The sequence below is a fragment of the Bufo bufo genome, chromosome 2 (assembly GCF_905171765.1).
Source record: "Bufo bufo chromosome 2, aBufBuf1.1, whole genome shotgun sequence".
Taxonomy (NCBI): domain Eukaryota; kingdom Metazoa; phylum Chordata; class Amphibia; order Anura; family Bufonidae; genus Bufo; species Bufo bufo.
In genome coordinates this window covers 24,201,162-24,222,938 of record NC_053390.1, presented here as the reverse complement: position 1 = coordinate 24,222,938, position 21,777 = coordinate 24,201,162, and the positions used below count along the sequence as shown (strand labels likewise).

Sequence of the window (21,777 nt, the reverse complement as noted above, 5' to 3'; positions counted from 1 at the left end):
CTCATATTCCACTAACTTGTGACAAAAAATAAAAACTTCTATGAACTCAACAATGCCCATCACGAAATACCTCGGGGTCTCTTCTTTGTAAAATGACACCCCAAAACACATTCCCCACCTTCTCCTGAGTACGGAGATACCAGATGTGTGACACTTTTTTGCAGCCTAGGTGGGCAAAGGGGCCCATATTCCAAAGAGCACCTTTCGGATTTCACAGGTCATTTTTTACAGAATTTGATTTCAAACTCCTTACCACACATTTGGGCCCCTAGAATGCCAGGGCAGTATAACTACCCCACAAGTGACCCCATTTTGGAAAGAAGAGACCCCAAGGTATTCGCTGATGGGCATAGTGAGTTCATGGAAGTTTTTATTTTTTGTCACAAGTTAGTGGAATATGAGACTTTGTATGAAAAAAATAAAATAAAAATAAATCAGCATTTTCCACTAACTTGTGACAAAAAATAAAAAATTCTAGGAACTCGCCATGCCCCTCACGGAATACCTTGGGGTGTCTTCTTTCCAAAATGGGGTCACTTGTGGGGTAGTTATACTGCCCTGGCATTTTCCAGGGGCCCTAATGTGTGGTAAGTAGGTAAATGACCTGTGAAATCCTAAAGGTGCTCTTTGGAATATGGGCCCCTTTGCCCACCTAGGCTGCAAAAAAGTGTCACACATGTGGTATCGCCGTATTCAGGAGAAGTTGGGGAATGTGTTTTGGGGTGTCATTTTACATATACCCTTGCTGGGTGAGAGAAATATCTTGACAAAAGACAACTTTTCCGATTTTTTTATACAAAGTTGGCATTTGACCAAGATATTTCTCTCACCCAGCATGGGTATATGTAAAATGACACCCCAAAACACATTCCCCAACTTCTCCTGAGTACGGCGATACCAGATGTGTGACACTTTTTTGCAGCCTAGATGCGCAAAGGTGCCCAAATTCCTTTTAGGAGGGCATTTTTAGACATTTGGATACCAGACTTCTTCTCACGCTTTGGGGCCCCTAGAATGCCAGGGCAGTATAAATACCCCACATGTGACCCCATTTTGGAAAGAAGACACCCCAAGGTATTCAATGAGGGGCATGGCGAGTTCATAGAAATTTTTTTTTTTTGGCACAAGTTAGCGGAAATTGATATTTTTAATTTTTTTCTCACAAAGTCTCCCGTTCCGCTAACTTGGGACAAAAATTTCAATCTTTCATGGACTCAATATGCCCCTCACGGAATACCTGGGGGTGTCTTCTTTCCGAAATGGGGTCACATGTGGGTATTTATACTGCCCTGGCATTCTAGGGGCCCTAAAGCATGAGAAGAAGTCTGGAATATAAATGTCTAAAAAATTTTACGCATTTGGATTCCGTGAGGGGTATGGTGAGTTCATGTGAGATTTTATTTTTTGACACAAGTTAGTGGAATATGAGACTTTGTAAGAAAAAAAAAAAATAATTCCGCTAACTTGGGCCAAAAAAATGTCTGAATGGAGCCTTACAGGGGGGTGATCAATGACAGGGGGGTGATCAATGACAGGGGGGGTGATCAGGGAGTCTATATGGGGTGATCACCCCCGTCATTGATCACCCCCCTGTAAGGCTCCATTCAGACGTCCGGATGCGTTTTGCGGATCCGATCCATCTATAAGTGCATCCGTAAAAATCATGCGGACATCTGAATGGAGCTTTACAGGGGGGTGATCAATGACAGGGGGGTAATCAATGACAGGGGGGTGATCAGGGAGTCTATATGGGGTGATCAGGGGTGATCAGGGGCTAATAAGGGGCTAATAAGTGACAGGGGGGGTAGTGTAGTGTAGTGGTGCTTGGTGCTACTTTACTGAGCTACCTGTGTCCTCTTGTGGTCGATCCAAACAAAGGGGACCACCAGAGGACCAGGTAGCAGGTATATTAGACGCTGTTATCAAAACAGCGTCTAATATACCTGTTAGGGGTTAAAAAAAACACATCTCCAGCCTGCCAGCGAACGATCGCCGCTGGCAGGCTGGAGATCAACTCTCTTACCTTCCGTTCCTGTGAGCGCGCGCGCCTGTGTGCGCGCGTTCACAGGAAATCTCGCGTCTCGGCGCGTCCACTCGGAATGAATCAACCACCTCCAGGACGCGTCTGTGCGTACAGCGGTCCGGAGGTGGTTAAGGAACCTCTTGATTAGGGGGTCCTGAGAAATTGGTTTACCAAGGCATGCTGACAAGGCAGCAACGTGAGTTCTCAGTGTAGATGGGCTTAGACCCTTGTCTAGACCATCCTGCAGGAATTGAAGAATATCAGAGAGAGGAGGATCTGAGGAAACTACCTCTCTATTCGTGCACCATCGCATAAATCTCTTGAATATGCAGGAATATTTCTGGTTCGTAGAATCCGCCCTGGAGTGAGAGATTGTTCTCAGGACCTCCACCGAAAGCCCTCTAGCTTCTAGAAGGGACCGGTCAGTCTCCAGGCTGTCAGACTGAGCCTCCTCAGATCTAGACAGGGACCTGTGTTCTGGTACACTAGGTTCTGTATTAGGGGAAGTCTCCAATAATTGCCCTGACTCATCTGCATGAGCTGGGTGAACCAAGACCTCTTTGGCCAGAATGGAATGATGGCTATCACTGAGGTCTGGTCTTGCTTGATCTTCATCAATACCCTTGGTATCATGGAAATTGGAGGGAATACATAGGCCAGCCTGAACCTCCATGTTATGGACAGAGCATCTATCGCTACCGGATTGTCCTCCTTGTACAGAATTTACTTACTTTGGCGTTCAAACGAGTTGCCATCAAATCGATCTCGGGAGTCCCCCAGCATTGGACTATCCTGGAGAAGATGTTGTCATTCAGGGACCACTCTCCTGGTACCGGAAGGCCCTGACTTAGACGATCTGCTACTATGTTGAGATCCCCTCTGATGTGAACTGCCACTAGATGAGATAGATTGCTCTCTGCCCAAGATAGAATTAATCCCACCTCCCTCAGGAGGGTCCGGGATCTCGTTCCTCCCTGTCTGTTTAGATAAGCAACCACAGTCGTGTTGTCGGTCCGTACTCTCACGGCTTGACCTTGGATGAGAGGAGAGAAGTGATTGAGGGCTAACCTGACCGCCCTCAGCTACCTCAGATTGGACGAGAGGAGTCTCTCCTGAGGATTCCAGGTATTCTGAACTGTATTGTGTCCCAGATGGGCTCCCCAGCCTAGAAGGGAGGCGTCCGTGGTCAGGATCACCCAAGTAGGTTGGGATAAAGGCATTCCATCCACTAGGTTCTTCCACCACCTGAGGGAGAAACAGACTTCTACAGACAGGGAGTGATTCCGATCTAGGTCTCTGGGTTTGCGACTCCAAACCGCTAAGACTTCCTCTTGCAGTGGCCGAAGATGCCACAAGGCCCAAGGCACTGCCTCTGCAGACGCTGACATGTGGCCTAACATCCTCATGAGAACCCGAATAGAGACCCGTCTGGGGGATAGGAGGAATTCTGCAGCTTTTATTACTTTGTCTCTCCTCTGTGGAGACAGGTATAGGGACATTAGTTGTTAATCTATCACAAATCCCAGGAACCGCCTTGTGGTAGAGGGAACCAACTCTGATTTGTCCCAATTTACGAGCCTTCCCATGTTCTGCAGAGTGTGGAGAGCTTATTGAAGCTGGACTTGTAAGATGTCTGCGGACGCGGCTTTCAAAAGCCAGTCGTCTAAAGAAGGGACGACTTCTAAGCCCAGGAGTCTTAAGTGGGCGACCACAGGAGCCACAACCTTTGTGAAGGTGTGTGGCGCAGAGGAGATGCCGAAGGGCAACACAGCAAACTGGTAGTGCTTCACTACCTCTTTTATGAAGACAGCAACTCTGAGATATTTCCTGTGGGCCGGATAGATAGGAACATGAAGGTAAGCATCCTTCAGATCTATCGTTACCATCACGTCTGCCGGGTTCAGGATGTTTAGGACTGAGCGAATGGTTTCCATACGGAAACGCTTCTTTCTGATAAACCGATTTAGGTAACGCAGATCGATAATCATGCGCCAATCTCCTGACGGCTTTGGAACAAGAAAAATGGGAGAATACACTCCCTGACCGAGCTCGCGAGGAGGAACCTCCTCTAAGGCCCCCTTGACTATGTACTGGAGTACAGAATCCTCCAGGACCAGCTGTCTGCTGGGTGTTAGACGTCCTGTAAGGACGAACCTCTCCTGAGGTTGGGAAATGAAATCGATCCTGTATCCGGCCATGATGACCTGCAGCACCCAAGGATCTGGAATTGTTTGTTTCCAAAAATCTTTGAACAAAAATAAACGACCTCCTACTGGAGGATTCAGGCAGGGAGATTCGTGTGGGGGGTGGGGATGGGGAGGTGGTGGGATGCCAAGAGTCATTGATCAGCACTGCGGTTCCCGCGACCGCTACCCCTCTTGTTACCTTCGGAACGTCTCTGGTTCCTCTCTCTTCCCTGGAATCTTCCACCGCTGCCTCTTCCACGTCCTCGAAAGGATTGCTGAGGGAGTAATTTTCCCTTCTTGTCCGCTAGATTTTCCATCAAGCGGTCTAGTTCGGAGCCAAACAACCTGCCAGGCTCGTAAGGGAGAGTGCACAGATTGAACTTGGAGATATTGTCCGCTACCCCGGGCTTCAGCCATAAAGGCCATCTGCTGGCAGCAGACAAAGCCATTGATTTAGCAGCTAGCCTTAGTTGCTGCTGAGACGCATCCGCCATGAAATCTATGCCCAACAGTAGAGTCTTAAACTGGTCCAGAATGTCATCTCTGGCGACTCCCGAATCTATATCTGACTGGATCTTGAGCGTGCGGGCGCAAATGAAGTCAGACACTTCGGTACAGGCTATGGCCACGGAGGCAGAGGCGGACGCCGCAGAGTAATTACGCCTAAGTGAACATTCTGTGCGTCTGTCAAGGGGATCCTTCAGATTACTCCCGTCATCGGAAGGCACCAAGGTTCTCCTGGAAAGCTTGGCTATTGCCATATCCACCTTAGGTGGTGGGACCCAATCCAGGGAGTCCCCGTCCTGTAGGGGAAACATAAGTTTAAACCTTTTGGTTAAGACCGGGCCTTTCTCCAGATGTTTCCATTCTGTCGCCATAAATTTTTTAAGCGACTCATCCACTTTGAAGGCCCTTGGCCCCCTAGCGGTGGAGTGTGGAGCTTCCCCATGCTCAACATCCTGGTGCCTTGACCTGATGGAGCGCAGTAATCTCTGGGTTTTTTCGGCTGGAAAAGAAAAAACCGACTCCTCTTCCTCAGAGGAGGAATCCTCGCCGAGCGAGACCACCTCGGACATCGGAACAGGCCAAGGAGAGGCCTGCCTAGGTCTCTTATTAGAGACCGCCCCCTTGATCTCCGCGATGGAGGTGTCCATGAACTCCTTCATCCATGAGAACATTTCTACGACCGTAGGCTCAGGATTGGCCGGCCTAGGGCGACAGCCTGGACACCGATGGAACTCGTAGGCATCCGGCAACAGGGGGCCACAACTGGAACAAGTCAGGTGTTTTTGCTTGTGAGCAGCTTTTCCTAAGAAAAGAAATAAGCACTATTAAAATAGCTCCAACCCAAAGGGTCTATACCAGACGTCAATCTTACCGTTAGAAGGGGACGTCATGTTTTAAGAATTTGAGCACAACCTTGAGACCCTCTGATCAGAGTAGAAAAAAAACGGATCAGCCAATAGTCAAGGTCAGCTGCACACAGAAACTGAGTGCAACACTGACCCAGCAAGCAGCCTGACCTTATATAGCAGGAAGGGGAGAGAGGGGGGGAGGAGGGAAGCAACAGCTCCTCCTCCAACAAACCCCAGGCTCCCCACTATAGAACTAACCTATAAAATATGGCAAGTTCCAAGCTTAAGGATCAGGTACTGCCCTCCCTTCCCCCAACCTCCCCCGCAAGAATAGTAATGTTGTAGGGAGAATGTAACCTGCCGCGGATAACTGACATCGCGGACCGGAAGTGCCCAGTGACGCACTTCCGGTTGCGCGTCCGACTCACCGGAGCTGGATACGCGATCTAACAGCGGACGGAAGCGAAGGTACAGAGGGAGGGGAGGGGACAGGACAGCAGCGGAGAAGGAGCAAGGGGAAGGGAGCTCCGCAAGCATCTTGGTCACGTGCGCACCCCTGTCTGACTTACAGGCTACGACATAGCCAGGACGCTCCTCATACTCACGCTGCCCGGATGACAGGCAGGAGACACCAGTCCTCTGCCTGAACCTGTAAAGAGAATAATTACATAAATAAGAACTGATGCAGAAAAGTTAGTAATTTCTCCCTGAAACCACAGGGGGGGAGACTCTGGGTAGAGTCATGCCTGTCTGACCAAACCCACAGGACAGAAAAAAAGCAACTAGTCCTATATAGGGGGGGGGGGGGGGGGGGGAATTAATTAACTAATTAATTATTAATGATGCAGAATTTTATTGAATAAAAATTCCGCCTGTCCTGACCAGCTTCACAGGGGCAAATACCCCACTTGTGCTGCTGGTTAGGACGAAAGGGAAGATACAGCCTGCTACATGTGACTGGAGGAGGAGGTCGGATCCCCCCCTTATTACAGCCACATTCAGAGGAGCAGGACAGTCACAGAAATGTCTGCAGAAAAACGGCCCCAAACCATGAAGTCCCCTCCACCAGCCGAAACCAAGGGTTAGAATGTTACTGGGAACATAACCAGTCCTGGGGGGGGGGCATTATAAGTGTATTGTCCACTAGTGGAGATATCTATTCTCCATAAACCAGGAGGAAGAAGGAGGAATAAATGAGGGAAAAGGTGACACTGGAGATATGAGATCACAGGAGCAGTGGGGGCCGTCAGTCTGTCTGCAGTTTCAGAGAAAGGGAGATTAATATCACCTCCGATCAAGACGCCGAGTGTCCCGAGGAGTCCAGGTGTGACCAGACAGCTCTCAGAAGGGATGGCTTGTTCTCACTGGGGTGTATATATTACATAGAGTAATAGGACGTCCTAAAAGAGCTCCCTGGAGCATTAGATCTACCCGCCGGTCCTCAGCTACACCTGTTACTTGTCAGGGACAGGAATCTGGTAGGAAAACTGCACCACCAATGTGACGTCCCTGTCCTAGGAAGAGGCCTCAGCGCTCACCGGTCTCTTCACACAGCTGATCGGTGGGGGTGCCGGGCTTTGGACTCTCACCCATCTAATATTGATGAGCTACCCTGAGGATAGGCTATCAGTACCAAAACCTTGGACAACCCATTTGACGGAGACAAAAAGGAGAGAAAAGAAGAAAAGAGAATAAAACATGTAATCTAATTCCAGTAATGATTGTAGAAATCCCCAAATGGGCAGTAAAGATCGGAACGTCGCCTCAAAAAGAGGGAAAGTATTCAACCCCCATGCTGAGGAGGAAAGCAGAGGAAATAACACATGAAATAACACCGCACCGAGGAGAGACACCGGGTCACCGGCCATATCCTGAGCTCCGGCAGGAGTAATGGGCTGCTTGTAAGGAGGAAGAAAGATAATAGCAAATGAGAACAAAACGGCAGCAAATCTTATACCCGCTATAGAGAGAAACAACAGGAGGACCGCGGGGCCCTGGTCGGCACCAACAGAGGAAATGAAGCAGAGCTGTGCCCGGCACAGAGGACGTGTGACCCCATATAATATAAACCAAACTGTGACATAACAGCAACAGAGAAATAGCAATGAAGTATTAATAATCCATAAAGATCCACAGTCACCGGCCAATCAGGGGAGAAGGATTCCAACAGCATCCGAATCCAGGATCCAGACTGGATCTCTCTAGAAGATCAAGTAGGAGAATGGCAGGAGATGGTCTGCTCCTGCAGGGCTGATGGGTTGTCTATGCAGATGGTGGTGGTGGAGGAGTAAGCTGATCCCACACGAGAGGGAACAGTAATTTGAAATATAGCTGAAAATTTAGGAAGATCTTCAGAAGTTTGGAAAATTGCGGCATGACACTCCTTATTACACTTGTCCTTGTTGATAAGTGATATGATTTAATCCTGCTTCAGGCCTCTTTCACACGACCGTATGGCTTTTTCTGTGTCTTTTGGTCAGTTTTTTACGAATCCGTTGTTCCGTTTTTTTGTTTCCGTTTCTATTCCGTTTTTCCATATGGCATATACAGTATACGGTAATTAAATAGAAAAAATTGTGCTGGGCAAAAAATTTTCAATAGATGTTTACACAAAAACGGAACGGATACAGAAGACATACGGATGCATTTCCGTATTGTCACAGCGGACGTGCACAGTTTAACAGATAACACACCAACCAGGCTCTGGACGAGAGACAGGGGAAGGGTCACCTCCTAGTTTATCCCTGACCTCTTTCCCTGCAATGCTCAGCCCACAGACAAACCTTGAAGGTAGATTTGCTGTGTCCACCAGCCTGTACTAACAGAACCCTGAACTCCCTGAGATGGTGAAGTGGGGACAAAGGAGCAGCCTGCTCGCACAGAACCTGGATGGGATAGATGACATAAACAACCAAACAAGAAAAGACACTTATCTGCTAAGAACAGGAACAAACAGCCAACCTTCACTCCAAACTTCCCAGACCATAATGAACAGTATAATTCGCTCAGAGCACTTAGCTGGAGACCATTTAAACTAATGACTCCACCCAGTGCACCTGATGCGAGGCGGATCCAGCACAGCATCAAAACAAATACTAGACTCGTGCTGCAATCCTGGCTGACCTCCGCACATCGTCAGAGTGGGGCATGACACGTATGTGTTCAGTTTTTTTTGCGGACCCATTGACTTGAATGAAGCCACGGAATGTGATTTTCAATGCAATAATAGGACATGTTCTATCTTTCAACGGAACGGAAATACAGAAGCAGAATACTTACGGAGTACATTCCGTTTTTCTTGCCGAACCATTGAAAAGAATGGTTCCGTATACGGAACGCAAAAAACGGCCGTAAACGGGGAAAAAAAACGGTTGTGTGAAAGAGGCCTAAGGAAGGTGATTTGCTTCTGATACTTTCTTCTGCAATATCTTCAGGTTGAGAGGTTCTTCCCTGAGGTGCCACAGCCCTGGAGCTCGGACTATTCTGACTGGTGGATCAGGTGGTAAATCGAGGATTTCACTGAATGAAGCCTGAAGGGCATCGTGGACATTTTCAGAGTCAGTTGGTTCAAGGAGAACTCTAACCCCTAAGTTATAGTGATGGCCTCTGTTATCTGTGTCCTCTGGGGGTCTTCTGATACCACAGCCTCAGTTTGTTCTAATAGAAATCAAATATACTTTGGTCGTCCTCTAGTTCAGTACGGCCTGTGATAGCTTTCAGATTCTCCCTGACCTCAGTGATTTCAGATTAGCAGATATCTCTGACCTCTGAGATAAGGGACTGAAAATCCCATTTGGTTGGAAGAGATTTCGAATGTTGTACCCAAGTGTATGATCGGGGTCCCCAGGGATCCCTTCACTAGAATTATGGGGGATGGAAATGACCAAGATTTCTGCTGACTATCAAATAAAGTGGTATAGGGAGGGCTCCCGATGGAGAAGGCAGAGCTTGAGGACCATCAGGAGTGATGTGCTGATCACCCACCTTGTCCTAGGCAGCAAAGACCAGCCTGTCTCTGGGTGCCTGTTGGCGGCTATAGAGCTGCTGTTCTAATGGTAAAGGAGGGACGATCTGGCTGGAATCCGAAGACAGCAGCAGTGAGGAGTCCATGTCTCCCAGAGGGAGCTGCTGTTGAGGAGCATCTAAGGGGTCTCTTGTAGGGGAAGCATCAGTCAGAAGAAACAAGGAGGATTCTGGGGCCTCACTCTGAGGAGGCTGTGGGAGTTGCAGCATCAACAGGGAGATCTGAAACAGGTGCCATCTTGCCAACATGGAGCTCTGAATTAAAGAGTGCAGGAGATAGGTAACGGTTAAGAGTAATGAGTGAAGTGGGGGTTTGTGAGGCAGTAATGGCATTAGGCTTCTGGTGCTTCTTTTTGCCCATCATAGTTGGGTTTAAAGATGATGGCCAGAGGAGAGGAGACTGGGAGTAGTTGTTTTACTTCATTCGTGTACTTTGGCTAGCTGATTAACTTGGGTACATGTACTTTGGGTTCTTGCTCTAGAGAATTATCTGATAAGCAGGGTGTCATTGAGCTCGGATGATACCCTGACACCTTCCTGGTTGGTAGGGTGCTGCAGGGCCCTGACACTTAAAACTGTATCCTCATTCTTCAAACATGGCCAAAAGTAGTCTTGGCTCTTATAGATCAGATATTACTTCAGGCCTGTGGTCTGCTAGGTGCTGGGACCTCTGCACAGGTGGTCAGGAGCAGAATATTGTTATTTCCCCTGATAACTAAACCTAGAAGTGAAGGAGCTGAGAGAAGTGGCTGGTCTATAGACAGATCTACAGGAGGCCATGTATTCAGTCACTGTGTGCTTGTGTCTCCACAGATGGATCCAGGAGGAGAAATCCATCAGAGAGATGTCCCCGTCCTCTGTATTTCCAGGAATGTCCAGAGAAGAAGGTCCCAGAGAACCCTCAGGTAGATAGAGCTGAGCCCTATACACATCTATATAGGGGGGTCCTGCGGTCATAGAGGGGTCATAGATTGTGGGGGTCTCTTATGTGGATCTGTTAGATTTCCCACCTGTCTGCTGTATTGTACTGAATTGTTACAGATGACAAATCAGGGAGAAGATCTGACTGATATTAAAGTGGAGGATGAAGAAGAGAGGATGATGGGCGATCCCCCGTGTAAGAGTGAGGTGGAGGAGGACATTCCAGGAGATGTCACCACAGGTATGGAATCATGAATGGAGAAAGTGACCTCAGATTCTGTCCTTGGTGCCTTCAGGGCAGGAGGAGAATCTGATCACCGGCTGCTGCTCTTTGATTGGAGATGTCCTCATCACATCATGAAGTGTTCCCATTATCCAGCTGACGGTGATCTCTTATCAGATTCTTCTCTGATCTCGGCTGTTCCTGCAGGACATGACGGTCAGTCACATCCACACACCCACTAGGGATTATGTGGATGCAGCTTTTATGTCTGTGCTGTACTGATGAACTACATGTACGGCATTGTGCAGGAATTACATGCCGCCAGTGACCTACATGTACATGTGCAGATACCAGAGGCACAGTCTAATAGGCTGCCGGTCAGTGGACTACTGCCAGACTATAATGCTGTGGAAAACTATGTAATCCAGAGCATTATAAAGGGATCAGAGGATCACTGCTTCTAGTCCCTAGGAGGGCGAAAAAATAAATGTAAGATTCTGTTTAATGAGCTAAAATTGTGAGAACGAAAACGCAAAAAGAAGTATTAGGTCATCAAAGGGGTGTTCCAGTTGTGCACAGGGGAAAGGTATTAGATCAGTGGGTGTTGTACTGCTGGAACTCCCAGGATCAGGAGAACAGGGCCTCCTTACCCCTTCTCCCCCCAAATAAACTGGGTGGCAGGTCGAGCATGTGCATGCAGTCAATAGCAGGCCACGCCAGTGAACTGTGCCCTTGCATACGTCGCGGCCTGCTATTGGCTGCACCACCCCGCTGGTGCTTTTCCATCTATCACTAGAGTCCCCAAAACACTGCTCCATATCTCTGGGGATCTGCATTTGATCCAGGCCCCCTAGAACATAAGAAACTTCTGTCTTAAGTGCTACATCCAAAAGAAATGGAGACTGTCTGCCTCCAGTGCTTTACATTTTGAGCATCACGACTTTATTCCTGGAGGAATTTTGCAAGTTTCTAGCTGTTTGCTTGACTTCATAACCCATGTCTCTTTGGTATGGAAATATTCTATGCTGTCCTCATGGAGGTCCTGTCCTTAAGATGTCCGCTGATGGAGGGTCATGTGATCAGACACTTGGCCTCCTCCATTTAGCTGCACTAAACTCTCCACAGTAGATGTCAGGTGCCAGGTATTTGAATAGAGGAGACTCAGTGATGTGTATTGGAATGGAGGAGGCTGAGGGATGTGTCTGATCATAAATGACTCCTATTATCTTTTTAAATGTAGACTGTAGTCATGATTCATGATGGGATTGTCTATAAAAATATTAAAATATGTCACTAGATTTCATAATGCACACTGCATGTAATATTAAACTGATTTCTTACACCTGATGAGGCCGGTGTACTTACTTTTAAATTCCATGTCAGAACATTATTAAAATTATATTAAACTGAGCATCAGCTCATTAGCAATGACTCCAGCTACAAAGCTGGACTTGACCTGGGACCCGCGCTGATCAGCTGTTTGAGGAGACACTTCTCACAGCTTACCAAGCACAGAGCTGTACATAGTATAATGGCTGTGCTTGGTATCGCAGCTCAGCACCATTTACTTTTATGGGGCTGAGCTGCCCCTAGGCCACGTGACTGATGAACATGTCGTCACTGGCCTAGGAAAAGCAGGGAATTGGTGGGGGTTCCTGGTGTTGGACCCCCATCGATCAGATACTAATGATCTATCCAGACCATAGCTCATCAGTATTAAAACCCCTTTAAGCTCTAGGTGGGGATTGTGACATGGAGCCTTGTAGTGAGTACAACAACATCATCAGGTCTAAGATCTTTTTCATAATGAATGTAGCTTGTGATGAGGAATGTGGTGATGGATCCTTTTTAGTGAACTTCTACTATTAAAGTGATGGCCAATTGGTGTTAACTAGAGATGGCCAGTTCGCAGTGTTCGCCCGCGAACACATGCAATCTGCTATCTTAACTTACCTGTGCCTCGCCGGACTTGTCAGTTAAGATGGCAGATTGCATGTGTTCGCGGGCGAACACTGCGAACTGGCCATCACTGGTGTTAACATGCAAAATGTGTTAAAATTGCCAGACATGGTGGGTCTTTTGAAATTTTTGAGTTTTATCAAATCGTAATGTACTGTATGTAATAAGTTCTGACTGGGTGTAGACCAGAATCCTGGACTTTGTCAAAAAGGTATAGGAAGCTTTATAAGGCTGGAATCACACATGCAGTTTTTTTTTTTTTTAGCAAAAGTGGATTCAGAATGAATGGATTTTTCAGTACCTCTCATTTCTGCTAGATCCAGGTTCAGCTTAATTTTTTAGGTTTGTCTACTCTTTTAGGGAAAAACCCACAATTATCATTTTTTATCTTACCAGAAAATCCCAGCAAGAATTCTATGGGGAATTTCATGGTATCACCGGATTATAAAGCAGGAGATGAAGATATCATGCAGCATCCTTCAGGAGAAAGCTTGAATGTGCTTCTAGGACTTCATAGTACAGATCTCTCGTATAATGCCCCTAATCATGAGGAACCTTCTCCTAGCCAGTCACAAATTGTTACTACAAGTACAGATCAGAAAGGGCTTCAGCGTAGGAAACGGTTCCGAAAAAGCTCAGTTCTTTCTACAGACAGAAGAATTCACACAGGAGAGAAACCATATTCATGTCCAGAATGTGGGAAATGTTTTACACAGAAATCAAGTCTTGGTAGACATAAGAAAATTCACACAGGAGAGAAGCCATATTCCTGTTCAGAATGTGGGGAATGTTTTATAGTTAAATCACGTCTTAGTATACATAAGAGAATTCACACGGCAGCAAAACCATATTCATGTTCAGAATGTGGGAAAAGTTTTAGAGATAAATCATATCTTAGTGTACATGAGCGAGTTCACACCGGAGCAAAACCATATTCATGTTCAGAATGTGGGAAATGTTTTACACAGAAATCAAATCTACTTAAGCATCATAGACTTCACATGGAAGCAAAACCATTTTCAAATGTTTTGACATAACAGGTTATGACCTGATCTTAAATAGATAATCAGAGAGTTTATTTTTTGGTTGGAGTTATCCTGGCTCTCCCAGATGACTAAATTCTATTTTTCTGAGGTCAACTGTGACCGAGATTCATGGAGGAAAAGTATTGTGGATATAAGGAGGAGAAGAAGAGCCTTGTTTACTTCCAGAGCAGTGAAGATGAGCTGTCCCCATGAACGTTGCTTCTTTTCACTATATTCACACCTCCACCCACACTGCGGTAGAGTCCAGAGTGACATGGGGAGAAGTAACGACGCTCCATGTAATAGTTTTATAATGTATGTGGACATATTAATATTTCATCTTCATACAAACAGTTTTTACAGATAAAATAAACACTTCTATTTGCTCCACGGCAGCATTACCATTGTCACTGACAGACATTGTGTTCTTGGCTCGTATTATACTTTCTCCTAGTGATGTGACCTTTATTGCTCCTACAGACTAACCCTCCTGTGCGGAGACAGTGATATTGGTGGCATGATGACTATATCTGTCACGGACGTACTGAGACATACGAATGTCCCCGCGACAGTGAGTGGTAGGAGATCTTTTAGACTGGCAACACATGGTTTGATTTGACATGTTTACCTTGTGGATCAATAGGCGTCTGTGTTGTTTCTGGTACTGTCAGGGATGCAGTGTGGGTGGGAAACTCCACACCGAGCACAGGAAAAAAGGTAACAGGAACTAGGCCTGGAAACTAGGGTAAAGGAGAAGGTCACCTCCTAGCGCAGCCCTGATCCAAGTCCTGACTAACTATCAGTATGAACAAACCTCGATAGTAGGAAAGTTCATACACAGGAACCTAGAACCCTAGCTCACCCTTTAGGTCCCTGGTAATAGTGTCAGGACTTGAAACGACCTATTCCTCTACCAGAAGGATAAAAAAAAGTCTCCCTCAGGCCTAGATACAAAAGACAGGGAAATATAATAAACAAAATACAAATAGGGAAGATGACACTTAACTTCAAGTGGAGCAAAGGCAGCACCAGGAGCTCAACAGAGATCCAAGAACCAGCAAGCCTGAAGTCCAGGAATAGAAGCTATAAACCGCACCCCAAAGAGGAAAAGCAGCAATAAATAGGAAAGGCTAAATGACCACACTAACAACACCTGAAGCAAGGGGTGTGGCTATTACCAAAACAACAGACACAAATGATCCACAAGGAACTAGTCAGATCAACATGTTGCCAGTCTTTCTGATCTATTGGCACTTTTTACGGGAACATTCGTGACAGGTACTAGCCACACCCTTAACTTCCAGGTGTTGCTATTGTGGTCATTTAGCTTCCCCTATGTAACTGCACCCCGGGCATAAAAGGGGTAAACGCAGTTTATGAGATATTCCCTTTCCAGATGCAAAGGCAGCTACTAAAGACCCCAATCTCTCGAACTGGAAACGATATGAATGCTGCATACAGCCGAATAGGAAAAACCATATGAAAGGTTTACACTCCTAGCAGTCAAACTGGCAGCATACAATCCCCCCAAGAACGAGACCAAGCTCTGTGTTAAAGGTAAAGCAGTGAACAGCCAGAGCTATGTGTTTATTGTTCTCATATACACATTCTTACACATTAGTACCACCCACAGGGTTTTGTAAAACAACTAGTAACCACGTACAATACACTCAGACACTCCCACACAAAATCCTCCCCTCCCAGGACCATCCAACTCCTCTCCCTCTGGCTTGTCATGCTCGGCTGTCCAGGGAAGGTACTGTGCCCCATACCACCAGAGCGCCTGGTAGGCATCTTCCAGCCATACTAAGTGTTCCAGTTCCTTCACCCATTCCTCCAGGGGCTGCTCTCCCAGGAAGTGCATCCGCAGGGCTACTCGCTTCTGCAACCGCTGGTCTTCCTTGGGGAACCTCCCGACCTGCTGGTACTCCTCCATACCCAGTGCCTGGTACTAGATGCCTTTCCTTATTGCATCTCGGTCATACATGACACCCTCATCGTACTCCACTGCTGGTTCCATTCTGGTGCTGTCAGGGTCGTTATACTAGGACATGCGTTGCCCTCAAATTGTAAAATCCATGGAATGGTGTCTCCTGTAGCTTTCCTTCTGGCTGTGGGAACGATCCCGCCGCTTGCCAGCAATTGTAACGGCACCCCGGGCATAAAAGGGGTTAAACGCAGTTTATGAGATATTCCCTTTCCAGATGCAAAGGCAGCTACTAAAGACACCAATCTCCCGAACTGGAAACCATATGAATGCTGCATACAGCCGAATAGGAAAAACCATATGAAAGGTTTACACTCCTAGCAGTCGAACTGGCAGCATACAATCCCCTCAAGAACGAGACCAAGCTCTGTGTTGAGGGTAAAGCAGTGAACAGCCAGAGCTGTGTGTTTATTGTTCTCATATACACATTCTTACACATTAGTACCACCCACAGGGTTTTGTAAAACAACCAGTAACCACGTACAATACACTCAGACACTCCCACACAAAATCCTCCCCTCTGCCTGTGATACAATTACCTTACACAATGGGTTAATGTAATTATCACAGGCAGGAGAATACACAGTATTACACAATGTCTTCTGTCCTGGAGACAATTGGGAAGTAATCCAATTTATCTCCAAGGGCAGAGGCAAAACTTCATTAGCCACATGGTAGCAAAAGACAATAAAAGACATAAGAATATTTAACTGTGCAGCTTTTGCATAAAACATAGACTTTTAACATATCCAAAAATGGCACGAATTAGACCAGGGGTTCAAAAGTTAGTGAAAGTATTTTAAAACCTACTGCCAGGATGGCTTTCCGGCCCAAACTAGTTTCAGAGTCCTCTATCCTGGAGACAATTGGGAAGTAATTCAATTATCTCTCAGGATAGAGGCAAGACTCCATTGAGTACATGTTACTAGCAAGACACAAAAATACATAACTCCTATTATACTTAACAGAACCCCCACATTCAACCCATCCCCAGATGGCTTGGATCTGAGCGCTCAATATATCCGAACCGCGCTCAGATGCCACAAACCCAGTCAAATCGCCATGGGGTTTAAGTTTAGCATGGGCTGATGAGAGGGCCCATAATCCTGGGGCAAGAGGCTGGCAACCAGGCTTCTCCAGCACCCAGTGGCGAGGTTGGTTTCGCCACACCCGATTTATAGTTTCTCCCACATTGCTGTGCGGGTTATAGCTTCAGTTGGACCTGTGGATAGCTGGTGTTTGGATCTCGGCTGAGTTCCTGGTGCTGCCAAAGCTTCTTGGAAGTTAAGTGTTACATTTCCCTTTTGTATTTCATTTTGACTTTTCTGTGTGTTGCATTTCCTTGTTGTTTTGTATTAGGCCTCAGGGTGACTCCCATTCATCCTTCCTTTTGGAGGAACAGGTTGTCTCATTCCTGTCATTAGTACCAGGGTCCTTTAGGGTTAGATAGGACTTTAGTTATTCCTGTGTATGAACTCGCCTACCTTTGGGGTCTGGTCATACTGGTAGTCAGTCAGGGCTTTGGTTAGGGTTTTCACTAGGAGGTGTCCATCTTACTTCCCTAGTTTTCAGGCCATATTTCCTTTCCCTCCTATGTTCGTGTGGGGTTTCCTTCCCACATTAGAGCGTGACAATATCACTGATTTATCTGACCGGTGATCTGTGATTAACCCCTTATGTACATTCCTGCAGTTTAATGGTACACCTATCTAGATACTGGAGCTTAGTGATATATCGGTGGTGGGAATCGCTTGTGATGTCACATCTGTTAACCCCTTCCCGACCAGAGCCGTACTAGCACGGCACTGACCGGTTCTTTAAAGATGGCGCCCGCTTCTACAGCAGACACCCGCGACTGGCGATAATGTCAGTTGCTGATATTTAACACTTCAGATGCAGTGGTCAAACCTGACTGCAGAATCTCAGTGCGTGCAAACTCAGAAGTGTGCGCTTCCGCGTATGCTCCGGCTCCCTCGTGTGGCGATTGGAGGCGTCCATGTCATAGAGAATGACAGGAGGCTACTGCATAGTGTTTCCTATGGAGCCGTTGTCTGTGGCAGGGCTCTATAGGAAACTGGTACATTTCTCATAGACTCCACTGCTAATGCATTGGAGTCTATAATAGGATTGTTTCGGGTATAGAATTTTCGATACCCAGTTGATACTTTTGTCCCGGTATCGATACGATACCGGGATTTGACTTTTATCGATACTAGGCTGTAGGGCTGCACGATATGGGAATTTTGTGCAATTGCAATTAGGGCCCTAAAAATTGCGATAACGATATGCGATGCAATATTTTAAGGGAATTGTGCTAGAGGTCTATTTGCACTGTTATGGAGGGGATCTGTGGATGACACTGTTATGGAGGGGATCTCTGGATGACACTGTTATGGAGGGGATCTGTGGATAACACTGTTATTGGGATCTGTGGATGACACACTGTTATGGGGGATCTGTGGATGACACACTGTTATGGGGGATCTGTGGATGACACACTGTTATGGAGGATCTGTGGATGACACACTGTTATGGGGGATGTGTGGATTTCACACTGTTATGGGGGATGTGTGGATATCACACTGTTATGGGGGATCTGTGGATTTCACACTGTTATGGGGGATGTGTGGATGACACACTGTTATGGGGGTTCTGTGGATGACACTGTTATGGGGGATCTGTGGATGACACTGTTATGGGGGATCTGTGGATGACACACTGTTATGGTGGATCTGTGGATGACACACTGTTATGGGGGATCTGTGGATGACACTGTTATGGGGGATCTGTGGATGACACACTGTTATGGGGGATCTGTGGATGACACACTGTTATGGGGATCTGTGGATAACACACTTATGGGGGATCTCTGGATGGCACTGTTATGGGGATCTCTGGATGGCACTGTTATGGGGGATCTCTGGATGGCACTGTTATGGGGGATCTGTGGATGGCACTGTTATGGGGGATCTCTGGATGGCACTGTTATGGGGGATTTCTGGATGGCACTGTTATGTGGGATCTATGGATGACACTATTATGGGGGATCTGTGGATGGCACTGTTATCGGGGATCTGTGGATGACACACTGTTATCGGGGATCTGTGGATGACACACTGTTATGGGGGGATATCTGGATGACACACTGTTATGGGGGATTTCTGGATGGCACTGTTATGTGGGATCTCTGGATGGCACTGGTATGGGGATCTGTGGATGGCACTGTTATGAGGGATCTATGGATGACACTATTATGGGGGATCTGTGGATGGCACTGTTATCGGGGATCTGTGGATGACACACTGTTATCGGGGATCTGTGGATGACACAATGTTATGGGGGGATATCTGGATGACACACTGTTATGGGGGATCTCTGGATGGCACTGTTATGGGGGATCTCTGGATGGCACTGTTATGGGGGATCTCTGGATGGCACTGTTATGGGGGATCTCTGGATGGCACTGTTATGGGGATCTCTGGATGGCACTGGTATGGGGATCTCTGGATGGCACTGGTATGGGGATCTCTGGATGGCACTGGTATGGGATCTCTGGATGGCACTGTTATGGGGGATCTCTGGATGGCACTGTTATGGGGGATCTATGGATGACACTATTATGGGGGATCTGTGGATTACACTGTTATGGGGGATCTCTGGATGGCACTGTTATGGGGTATATCTGGATGGCACTGTGATGGGGGCATCTGTGGATGACACTGCTATGGGAGGGGATCTGTGGATGACACAGATATAGCATCTTATGCTATGTGCCATCCACAGATCACCCCCCATAATAGTGTCCCTGCAGTGTGAAGGGGCTGGGGGCCAGCATCTGTATTAGGAATGAAAGTGGGGACCAGTGCAGGCCCTGTATTCTAATGCACCGGCCCATAACACTGTTATGGGGGATCTGTGGATGACACACTGTTATGGGGGATCTGTGGATGACACACTGTTATGGGGATCTGTGGATAACACACTTATGGGGGATCTCTGGATGGCACTGTTATGGGGGATCTCTGGATTGCACTGTTATGGGGGATCTCTGGATGGCACTGTTATGGGGGATCTCTGGATGGCACTGTTATGGGGGATCTCTGGATGGCACTGTTATGGGGGATCTCTGGATGGCACTGTTATGGGGGATTTCTGGATGGCACTGTTATGTGGGATCTCTGGATGGCACTGGTATGGGGATCTGTGGATGGCACTGTTATGAGGGATCTATGGATGACACTATTATGGGGGATCTGTGGATGGCACTGTTATTGGGGATCTGTGGATGACACTGTTATCAGGGATCTGTGGATGACACACTGTTATCAGGGATCTGTGGATGACACACTGTTATGGGGGGATCTCTGGATGACACACTGTTATGGGGGATCTCTGGATGACACTGTTATGGTGGATCTCTGGATGGCACTGTTATGGGGATCTCTGGATGGCACTGTTATGGGGGATCTCTGGATGGCACTGTTATGGGGATCTCTGGATGGCACTGTTATGGGGGATCTCTGGATGGCACTGGTATGGGGATCTCTGGATGGCACTGGTATGGGGATCTCTGGATGGCACTGGTATGGGGATCTCTGGATGGCACTGTTATGGGGGATCTGTGGATGACACTATTATGGGGGATCTGTGGATGACACTGTTATGGGGGATCTCTGGATGGCACTGTGATGGGGGCATCTGTGGATGACACTGCTATGGGAGGGGATCTGTGGATGACACAGATATAGCATCTTATGCTATGTGCCATCCACAGATCACCCCCCATAATAGTGTCCCTGCAGTGTGAAGGGGTTGGGGGCCAGCATCTGTATTAGGAATGAAAGTGGGGACCAGTGCAGGCCCTGTATTCTAATGCACCGGCCCCGCTCACTGTTGTATAATATTAACATGTAGGCATTGTTAAAATATAATAATCCTGTATAATCAAGCTGTATTACTTACAGCTAAATTCCGTAGAAGAGAGGAGGGAGGAGGCAGGGCAGGCAGGCGGCGCGTCACTCACTACGTCACGCGCTCGCGCCAACTGCTTCATAAAGTGGGCGGCGCCGGTGAATGACGCGCCGTCCGGCCTGCCTCCTCCCTCCTCTCCTCTACGCAACTTAGCTGTAAGTAATACAGCTGGATTATACAGGATTATTATATTTTAACAATGCCTACATCTTAGATAATATTATACAACAGTGAGCGGGGCCGGTGCATTAGAATACAGGGACTGCATCGGTCCCCACTGTCATTCCTAATACAGATGCCGGCCCCCAGCCCCTCCTCCCTCTGTGAATAGGTATTAAAATCATTGGTGGCAGTGGCCACAGAGTCCCCTCACCTCCTCTCATTGGCGGCAGTGGCAGCTTCTGATTGGAGCCCCAGCAGTGTAATCCTGGGGCTCCGATCGGTTACCATGGCAGCCAGGACGCTACTGAAGCCCTGGCTGCCATAGTCAGCTCCCTGCTGCTGTGTGCACTATGCACAGGGCAGCAGGGAGAGTGCGAGATCCTATGCACCCTAATAGAGATCTATTAGGGTGAATAGGACAAGGGATGAAAAGATCCCAGGTTCTAGCCCCTAAGGGGGAAATAGTTATAAAAAAAAAAGTAAAAAAAAAAAACACATCAAAATATTAAATATAAATCACCCTCTTTACCAATTTTACATATATAATATATAAACAAAAAATAAACATATTACATATCGCTACACATCCGAAAAGTCCAAACTATTAAAAAAAAATTAAAAAATCTCCTATGCGGTGACCACCTTAAAAGAAAAAAGAAAAACCGCGTCCACCCAAAAAATAGGATAGGACTGTTCAATTATGGGCCGGATGTTCCATAAAATGCGGAAAGGCAAAAGGCTTTTTTTGCGTTTTATTATTTTTTGCGTGGTATCGAATGGTATCGAGTATCGCCATACTATTTTATGGTATCGAAACCGAATAAAAATGTTGGTATCGAAACAACCCTAGTCTATAAGAATAGCAATCTAATGATTGCTTGCTATAATTCCCTATAAAAAAAGTGTAAAAAAAAATTACGTTTTTAAAAATAAAAAAAATTT

General features: G+C 46.9%; 1 protein-coding gene and 1 long non-coding RNA gene across 2 annotated transcripts in view; both read left to right on the top strand.

Annotated features, from left to right (window-relative positions):
* LOC120991124 (zinc finger protein 585A-like) overlaps positions 1 to 21,777 on the top strand; it is a 2,129,672-nt gene that overhangs the window by 1,132,342 nt on the left and 975,553 nt on the right. The window lies entirely within an intron of this gene.
* Positions 10,691 to 15,045, top strand: LOC120991185. Its single transcript, XR_005776533.1, has 3 exons — positions 10,691 to 10,749; positions 13,087 to 14,376; positions 14,994 to 15,045. It is a non-coding gene; the product is annotated as an uncharacterized LOC120991185 (long non-coding RNA).